Raw genomic sequence first — 9,118 nt, forward strand, 5'->3', positions numbered from 1 at the left:
GGTAGGCAGTCGGTAGGCAGTCAGTAGGCAGGAGGTAGGCAGTCGGTAGGCATGAGGTAGGCAGTCGGTAGGCAGTCGGTAGGCAGTCAGTAGGCAGGAGGTAGGCAGTCGGTAGGCAGGAGGTAGGCAGTCGGTAGGCAGGAGGTAGGCAGCCGGTAGGCAGGAGGTAGGCAGTCGGTAGGCAGGAGGTAGGCAGTCGGTAGGCAGCCGGTAGGCAGGAGGTAGGCAGGAGGTAGGCAGCCGGTAGGCAGGAGGTAGGCAGTCGGTAGGCAGTCAGTAGGCAGGAGGTAGGCAGTCGGTAGGCATGAGGTAAGCATGAGGTAGGCAGTCGGTAGGCGTCGGTCGGCAGGAGGTAGGCAGTCAGTATGCAGGAGGTAGGCAGTCGGTAGGCAGAGGTAGGCAGGAGGTAGGCAGTGGGAGGGCAGAAGGTAGGCAGGAGGTAGGCAGGAGCTAGGCAGCCGGTAGGCAGAAGGTAGGCAGTCGGTAGGAAGGAGGTAGGCAGGAGGTAGGCAGCCGGCAGACAGGTGTTAGGCAGGAGGTAGGCAGTCGGTAGGCAGTCGGTAGGCAGGAGGTAGGCAGTCGGTAGGTAGGAGGTAGGCAATCGGTAGACAGTCGGAAGGCAGGAGGTAGGCATTCGGTAGGCAGTCGGTAGGCAGCCGATAGGCAGGAGGTAGGCAGTTGGTAGGCAGGAGGTAGGCAGGAGGTAGGCAGCCGGCACACAGGAGTTAGGCAGGAGGTAGGCAGTCTGTAGGCAGTCGGTAGGCAGGAGGTAGGCAGTCGGTAGGTAGGAGGTAGGCAGTCGGTAGACAGTCAGTAGGCAGGAGGTAGGCAGTAGGTAGGCAGGAGATAGGCAGCCAGTAAGCAGGAGCTAGGCAGTAGGTAGGCAGGAGAAAGGCAGTCGGTAGGCACGAGGTAGGCAGCCGGTAGGCAGGAGGTAGGCAGTCGGTAGGCAGGAGGTTGGCAGTCGGTAGGCAGTCGGTAGGCAGCAGGTAGGCAGTCGGTAGGCAGGAGGTAGGCAGGAGGTAAGCAGCCGGTAGGCAGGAGCTAGGCAGCTGGCATGCAGTCGGTAGGCAGTCGGTAGGCAGGAGGTAGGCAGTCGGTAGGCAGGAGGTAGGCAGCCGGTAGGCAGGAGGTAGGCAGTCGGTAGGCAGGAGGTAGGCAGTCGGTAGGCAGCCGGTAGGCAGGAGGTAGGCAGGAGGTAGGCAGCCGGTAGGCAGTCGGTAGGCAGTCGGTAGGCAGTCAGTAGGCAGGAGGTAGGCAGTCGGTAGGCATGAGGTAGGCATGAGGTAGGCAGTCGGTAGGCGTCGGTCGGCAGGAGGTAGGCAGTCAGTATGCAGGAGGTAGGCAGTCGGTAGGCAGAGGTAGGCAGGAGGTAGGCAGTGGGAGGGCAGAAGGTAGGCAGGAGGTAGGCAGGAGCTAGGCAGCCGGTAGGCAGAAGGTAGGCAGTCGGTAGGAAGGAGGTAGGCAGGAGGTAGGCAGCCGGCAGACAGGTGTTAGGCAGGAGGTAGGCAGTCGGTAGGCAGTCGGTAGGCAGGAGGTAGACAGTCGGTAGGTAGGAGGTAGGCAATCGGTAGACAGTCGGTAGGCAGGAGGTAGGCATTCGGTAGGCAGTCGGTAGGCAGCCGATAGGCAGGAGGTAGGCAGTTGGTAGGCAGGAGGTAGGCAGGAGGTAGGCAGCCGGTAGGCAGTCGGTAGGCAGGAGGTAGGCAGTCGGTAGGCAGTCGGTAGGCAGTCGGTAGGCAGGAGGTAGGCAGCCGGTAGGCAGTCGGTAGGCAGTCGGTAGGCAGGAGGTAGGCAGTCGGTAGGCAGGAGGTAGGCAGTCAGTAGGCAGGAGGTAGGTTGCTGGTAGGCAGGAGGTAAGCAGTCGATAGGCAGGAGGTAGGCTGGCGGTAGGCATTCGGTAGGCAGGAGGTAGGCATTCGGTAGGCAGTCGGTAGCCAGGAGGTAGGCAGTCGGTAGGCAGGAGGTAGGCAGTCGGAAGGCAGCCAGTAGGCAGGAGGTAGGCAGGAGATAGGCACCCGGTAGGCAGGAGCTAGGTAGCCAGTAGGCAGGAGGTAGGCAGTCGGTAGGCAGTCGGTAGGTAGCCGGTAGGCAGGAGGTAGGCAGTCGGTAGGCAGGAGGTAGGCAGGCGGTAGGCCGTCGGTAGGCAGTCGGTAGGCAGTCGGTAGGCAGTCGGTAGGCAGCCGGTAGGCAGGATGTAGGCAGTCGGTAGGCAGCCAGTAGGCAGGAGGTAGGCAGTCGGTAAGCAGGAGGTAGGCAGCCGGTAGGCAGGAGGTAGGCAGGAGGTAGGCAGGAGGTAGGCAGTCGGTCGGCAGGAGGTAGGCGGTCGGTAGGCAGTCGGTAGGCAGGAGGTAGGCAGTCGGTAGGCAGGAGGTAGGCAGGAGGTAGGCAGCCGGTAGGCAGGAGCTAGGCAGCCAGTAGGCAGGAGGTAGGCAGCCGATAGACAGGAGGTAGGCAGTCGGTAGGCAGTCGGTAGCAGCCAGTAGGCAGGAGGTAGGCAGGAAGTAGGCAGGCGGTAGGCAGGAGGTAGGCAGGAGGTAGGCAGGAGCTAGGCAGCCGATAGGCTGCCGGAAGGCAGGAGGTAGGCAGGAGGTAGGCAGTCTGTAGGCAGTCAGCATGCAGGAGGTAGGCAGTTGGTAAGCAGTCGGTAGGCAGGAGGTAGGCAGCCAGCAGACAGGAGGTAGGCAGGAGGTAGGCAGCCGGTAGGCAGGAGGTAGCCAGTCGGTAGGCAGGAGGTAGACAGGAGGTAGGCAGGAGCTAGGCAGCCAGCAGGCAGCCGGTAGGCAGGAGGTAGGCAGTCGGTAGGCAGGAGGTAGGCAGCCGGCAGACAGGAGGTAGGCAGGAGGTAGGCAGGAGGTAGGCAGCCGTTAGGCAGGAGGTAGGCAGCCGGCAGACAGGAGGTAGGCATTCGGTAGGCAGTCGGTAGGCAGCAGGTAGGCAGGAGCTAGGCAGCCGGTAGGCAGGAGGTAAGCAGGAGGTAGGCAGTCAGTAGGCAGGAGGTAGGCAGGAGGCAGGCAGCCGGCACACAGGAGTTAGGCAGGAGGTAGGCAGTCGGTAGGCAGTCGGTAGGCAGGAGGTAGGCAGTCGGTAGGTAGGAGGTAGGCAGTCGGTAGACAGTCGGTAGGCAGGAGGTAGGCAGTAGGTAGGCAGGAGATAGGCAGCCAGTAAGCAGGAGCTAGGCAGCCGGTAGGCAGGAGAGGGGCAGTCGGTAGGCACGAGGTAGGCAGCCGGTAGGCAGGAGGTAGGCAGTCGGTAGGCAGTCGGTAGGCAGTCGGTAGGCAGGATGTAGGCAGTCGGTAGGCAGGAGGTAGGCAGGAGGTAAGCAGCCGGTAGGCAGGAGCTAGGCAGCCGGCAGGCAGTTGGTAGGCAGTCGGTAGGCAGGAGGTATGCAGTCGGTAGGCAGGAGTGCAAGCAGCCGGTAGGCAGGAGCTAGGCAGCCGGCAGGCAGTTGGTAGGCAGTCGGTAGGCAGGAGGTATGCAGTCGGTAGGCAGCCGGTAGGCAGGAGGTAGGCAGGAGGTAGGCAGCCGGTAGGCAGGAGGTAGGCAGTCGGTAGGCAGGAGGTAGGCAGGAGGTAGGTAGTCGGTAGGCGTCGGTCGGCAGGAGGTAGGCAGTCAGTAGGCAGGAGGTAGGCAGTCGGTAGGCAGAGGTAGGCAGGAGGTAGGCAGTCAGAGGGCAGAAGGTAGGCAGGAGGTAGGCAGGAGCTAGGCAGCCGGTAGGCAGAAGGTAGGCAGGAGGTAGGCAGTCGGTAGGAAGGAGGTAGGCAAGAGGTAGGCAGCCGGCAGACAGTCGGTAGGCAGGAGGTAGGCATTCGGTAGGCAGTCGGTAGGCAGCCGATAGGCAGGAGGTAGGCAGTCGGTAGGCAGTCAGTAGGCAGGAGGTAGGCAGTCGGTAGGCAGTTGGTAGGCAGCAGGTAGGCAGTCGGTAGGCAGGAGGTAGGCAGGAGGTAAGCAGCCGGTAGGCAGGAGCTAGGCAGCCGGCAGGCAGTTGGTAGGCAGTCGGTAGGCAGGAGGTATGCAGTCGGTAGGCAGGAAGTAGGCAGCCGGTAGGCAGGAGGTAGGCAGTCGGTAGGCAGTCGGTAGGCAGGAGGTAGGCAGGAGGTAGGCAGCCGGTAGGCAGGAGGTAGGCAGTCGGTAGGCAGTCAGTAGGCAGGAGGTAGTTAGTCGGTAGGCAGTCGGTAGGCAGGAGGTAGGCAGTCGGTAGGCGTAGGTCGGCAGGAGGTAGGCAGCCAGTAGGCAGGAGGTAGGCAGTCGGTAGGCAGAGGTAGGCAGGAGGTAGGCAGTCGGAGGGCAGAAGGTAGGCAGGAGGTAGGCAGTAGCTAGGCAGCCGGTAGGCAGAAGGTAGGCAGGAGGTAGGCAGTCGGTAAGAAGGAGGTAGGCAAGAGGTAGGCAGCCGGCAGACAGGTGTTAGGCAGGATGTAGGCAGTCGGTAGGCAGTCGGTAGGCAGGAGGTAGGCAGTCGGTAGGTAGGAGGTAGGCAGTCGGTAGACAGTCGGTAGGCAGGAGGTAGGCATTCGGTAGGCAGTCGGTAGGCAGCCGATAGGCAGGAGGTAGGCAGTCGGTAGGCAGTCAGTAGGCAGTCGGTAGGCAGGAGGTAGGCAGGAGGTAGGCAGCTGGTAGGCAGTCGGTAGGCAGTCGGTAGGCAGGAGGTAGGCAGGAGGTAGGCAGTCGGTAGGCAGGAGGTAGGCAGTCAGTAGGCAGGAGGTAGGTAGCCCGTAGGAAGGAGGTAAGCAGTCGGTAGGCAGGAGGTAGGCTGGCGGTAGGCATTCGGTAGGCATTTGGTAGGTAGTCGGTAGGCAGTCGGTAGCCAGGAGGTAGGCAGTCGGTAGGCAGGAGGTAGGCAGTCGGAAGGCAGCCAGTAGGCAGGAGGTAGGCAGGAGATAGGCAGCCGGTAGGCAGGAGCTAGGTAGCCAGTAGGCAGGAGGTAGGCAGACGGTAGGCAAGAGGTAGGTAGCCGGTAGGCAGGAGGTAGGCAGACGGTAGGCAGTCGGTAGGCAGGAAGTAGGCAGGAGGTAGGCAGCCGGTAGGCAGTCGGTAGGCAGGAGGTAGGCAGTCGGTAAGCAGGAGGTAGGCAGTCAGTAGGCAGGAGGTAGGTAGCCGGTAGGCAGGAGGTAAGTAGTCGGTAGGCAGGAGGTAGGCTGGCGGTAGGCATTCGGTAGGCAGGAGGTAGGCAGTCGGTAGGCAGTCGGTAGCCAGGAGGTAGGAAGTCGGTAGCCAGTCGGTAGGCAGTCGGTAGGCAGGAGGTAGGCAGTCGGTAGGCAGGAGGTAGGCAGGAGGTAGGCAGCCGGTAGGCAGGAGCTAGGCAGCCAGTAGGCAGGAGGTAGGCAGCCGATAGGCAGGAGGTAGGAAGTCGGTAGGCAGCCGGTAGGCAGGAGGTAGGCAGGAAGTAGGCAGTCGGTAGGCAGGAGGTAGGCAGGAGGTAGGCAGGAGGTAGGCAGCCGGTAGGCTGCCGGAAGGCAGGAGGTAGGCAGGAGGTAGGCAGTCGGTAGGCAGTCGACATGCAGGAGGAAGGCAGTCGGTAGGCAGGAAGTAGGCAGCCAGCAGACAGGAGGTAGGCAGGAGGTAGGCAGCCGGTAGGCAGGAGGTAGGCAGTCGGTAGGCAGGAGCTAGGCAGAAAGCAGGCAGCCGGTAGGCAGGAGGTAGGCAGTCGGTAGGCAGTCCGTAGGCTGGAGGTAGGCAGATGGTAGGCAGTCGGTAGGCAGGAGTTAGGCAGCTGGCAGACAGGAGGTAGGCAGGAGGTAGGCAGCAGGTAGGCAGTCGGTAGGCAGTCGGTAGGCAGTCGGTAGGCAGTCGGTAGGCAGGAGGTAGCCAGCTGGTAGGCGGGAGCTAGGCAGTCGGTAGGCAGAAGCTAGGCAGCCGGTAGGAAAGAGATAGGCAGTCGGGAGGCAGCCGGTAGGCAGGAGGTAGGCAGTCGGTAGGCAGTCGGTAGGCAGGAGGTAGGCAGGAGGTAGGCAGCAGGTAGGCTGGAGCTAGGCAGCCGGTAGGCAGGAGGTAGGCAGGAGGTAGGTAGTCGGTAGGCAGGAGGTAGGCAGCCAGCAGACAGGAGGTAGGCAGGAGGTAGGCAGTCGGTAGGCAGGAGGTAGTCAGTCGGTAGGCAGGAGGTCGGCAGGAGGTAGGCAGTCGGTCGGCAGGAGGTAGGCAGTCGGTAGGCAGTCGGTAGGCAGTCAGTAGGCAGTCGACATGCAGGAGGTAGGCAGTCGGTAAGCAGTCGGTAGGCAGGAGGTAGGCAGCCAGCAGACAGGAGGTAGGCAGGAGGTAGGAAGCCGGTAGGCAGGAGGTAGGCAGTCGGTAGGCAGGAGCTAGGCAGCCAGCAGGCAGCCGGTAGGCAGGAGGTAGGCAGTCGGTAGGCAGTCGGTAGGCTGGAGGTAGGCAGACGGTAGGCAGTCGGTAAGCAGGAGGTAGGCAGCTGGCAGACAGGAGGTAGGCAGGAGGTAGGCAGGAGGTAGACGGCCGGTAGGCAGGAGGTAGGCAGTCGGTAGGCAGTCGGTAGGCAGGAGGTAGGCAGTCGGTAGGCAGGAGGTAGGCAGTCGGTAGGCTGGAGGTAGGCAGACGGTAGGCAGTCGGTAAGCAGGAGGTAGGCAGCTGGCAGACAGGAGGTAGGCAGGAGGTAGGCAGGAGGTAGACGGCCGGTAGGCAGGAGGTAGGCAGTCGGTAGGCAGTCGGTAGGCAGGAGGTAGGCAGTCGGTAGGCAGGAGGTAGCCAGCTGGTAGGCGAGAGCTAGGCAGTCGGTAGGCAGAAGGTAGGCAGCCGGTAGGCAAGAGGTAGGCAGTCGGGAGGCAGCCGGTAGGCAGGAGGTAGGCAGCCAGCAGACAGGAGGTAGGCAGGAGGTAGGCAGTCGGTAGGCAGGAGGTAGTCAGTCGGTAGGCAGGAGGTCGGCAGGAGGTAGGCAGTCGGTAGGCAGTCGGTAGGCTGGAGGTAGGCAGACGGTAGGCAGTCAGTAAGCAGGAGGTAGGCAGCTGGCAGACAGGAGGTAGGCAGGAGGTAGGCAGGAGGTAGACGGCCGGTAGGCAGGAGGTAGGCAGTCGGTAGGCAGTCGGTAGGCAGGAGGTAGGCAGTCGGTAGGCAGGAGGTAGGCAGACGGTAGGCAGTCGGTAAGCAGGAGGTAGGCAGCTGGCAGACAGGAGGTAGGCAGGAGGTAGGCAGGAGGTAGACGGCCGGTAGGCAGGAGGTAGGCAGTCGGTAGGCAGTCGGTAGGCAGGAGGTAGGCAGTCGGTAGGCAGGAGGTAGCCAGCTGGTAGGCGAGAGCTAGGCAGTCGGTAGGCAGAAGGTAGGCAGCCGGAAGGCAAGAGGTAGGCAGTCGGGAGGCAGCCGGTAGGCAGGAGGTAGGCAGCCAGCAGACAGGAGGTAGGCAGGAGGTAGGCAGTCGGTAGGCAGGAGGTAGTCAGTCGGTAGGCAGGAGGTCGGCAGGAGGTAGGCAGTCGGTCGGCAGGAGGTAGGCAGTCGGTAGGCAGTCGGTAGGCAGTCAGTAGGCAGTCGACATGCAGGAGGTAGGCAGTCGGTAAGCAGTCGGTAGGCAGGAGGTAGGCAGCCAGCAGACAGGAGGTAGGCAGGAGGTAGGCAGCCGGTAGGCAGGAGGTAGGCAGTCGGTAGGCAGGAGCTAGGCAGCCAGCAGGCAGCCGGTAGGCAGGAGGTAGGCAGTCGGTAGGCAGTCGGTAGGCTGGAGGTAGGCAGACGGTAGGCAGTCGGTAAGCAGGAGGTAGGCAGCTGGCAGACAGGAGGTAGGCAGGAGGTAGGCAGGAGGTAGACGGCCGGTAGGCAGGAGGTAGGCAGTCGGTAGGCAGTCGGTAGGCAGGAGGTAGGCAGTCGGTAGGCAGGAGGTAGCCAGCTGGTAGGCGAGAGCTAGGCAGTCGGTAGGCAGAAGGTAGGCAGCCGGTAGGCAAGAGGTAGGCAGTCGGGAGGCAGGAGGTAGGCAGTCGGTAGGCAGTCGGTAGGCAGTCGGTAGGCAGGAGGTAGGCAGGAGGTAGGCAGTCGGTAGGCAGGAGGTCGGCAGGAGGTAGGCAGTCGGTCGGCAGGCGGTAGGCAGTCGGTAGGCAGGAGCTAGGCAGTCGGTAGGCAGGAGGTAGGCAGGAGGTAGGCAGGAGCTAGGCAGCCGGTAGGCAGGAGGTAGGCAGGAGGTAGGCAGTCGGTAGGCAGGAGGTAGGCAGCCGGCAGACAGGAGGTAGGCATGAGGTAGGCAGGAGGTCGGCAGCCGGTAGGCAGGAGGTGGGCAGTCGGTAGGCAGCCGGTAGGCAGGAGGTAGGCAGTCGGTAGGCAGAAGCTAGGGAGCCGGTAGGCAGGAGGTAGGCAGTCGGTAGGCAGCCGGTAGGCAGGAGGTAGGCAGTCGGTAGGCAGGAGGTAGGCAGCCGGTAGGCATGAGGTAGGCAGTCGGTAGGCAGGAGGTAGGCAGTCGGTAGGCAGTCGGTAGACAGTCGGTCGGCAGGAGGTAGGCAGGAGGTAGGCAGTCGGTAGGCAGGAGGTAGGCAGGAGGTAGGCAGCCGGTAGGCAGGAGCTAGACAGCCAGTAGGCAGGAGGTAGGCAGCCGGCAAGCAGGAGGTAGGCAGTCGGTAGTCAGGCGGTAGGCAGTCGGTAGGCAGCCGGTAGGCAGGAGGTAGGCAGGAAGTAGGCAGCAGGTAGGCAGGAGGTAGGCAGGAGGAAGGCAGGAGCTAGGCAGCCGGTAGGCTGCCGGAAGGCAGGAGGTAGGCAGGAGGTAGGCAGTCGGTAGGCAGTCGGCAGGCAGGAGGTAGGCAGTCGGTAAGCAGTCGGTATGCAGGAGGTAGGCAGCCGGCAGACAGGAGGTAGGCAGCCGGTAGGCAGGAGGTAGGCAGTCGGTAGGCAGGAGGAGGGCAGGAGGTAGGCAGGAGCTAGGCAGCCAGTAGGCAGCCGGTAGGCAGTCGTTAGGCAGTCGGTAGGCAGTCGGTAGGCAGTTGGTAGGTTGGAGGTAGGCAGTCGGTAGGCAGGAGGTAGGCAGCCGGCAGAGAGCAGGTAGCAGGAGGTAGGCAGGAGGTAGGCAGCCGGTAGGCAGGAGATAGGTAGTCAGTAGGCAGTGGGTAGGCAGGAGGTAGGCAGTCGGTAGGCAGGAGGTAGCCACTTGGTAGGCTAGAGCTAGGCAGTCGGTAGGCAGAAGCTAGGCAGCCGGTAGGCA

Source organism: Petromyzon marinus, chromosome 63 (assembly GCF_048934315.1).
Source record: "Petromyzon marinus isolate PM22_M1 ecotype Great Lakes invasive population chromosome 63, UKy_Petmar_22M1.pri1.0, whole genome shotgun sequence".
Taxonomy (NCBI): Eukaryota; Metazoa; Chordata; class Hyperoartia; order Petromyzontiformes; family Petromyzontidae; genus Petromyzon; species Petromyzon marinus.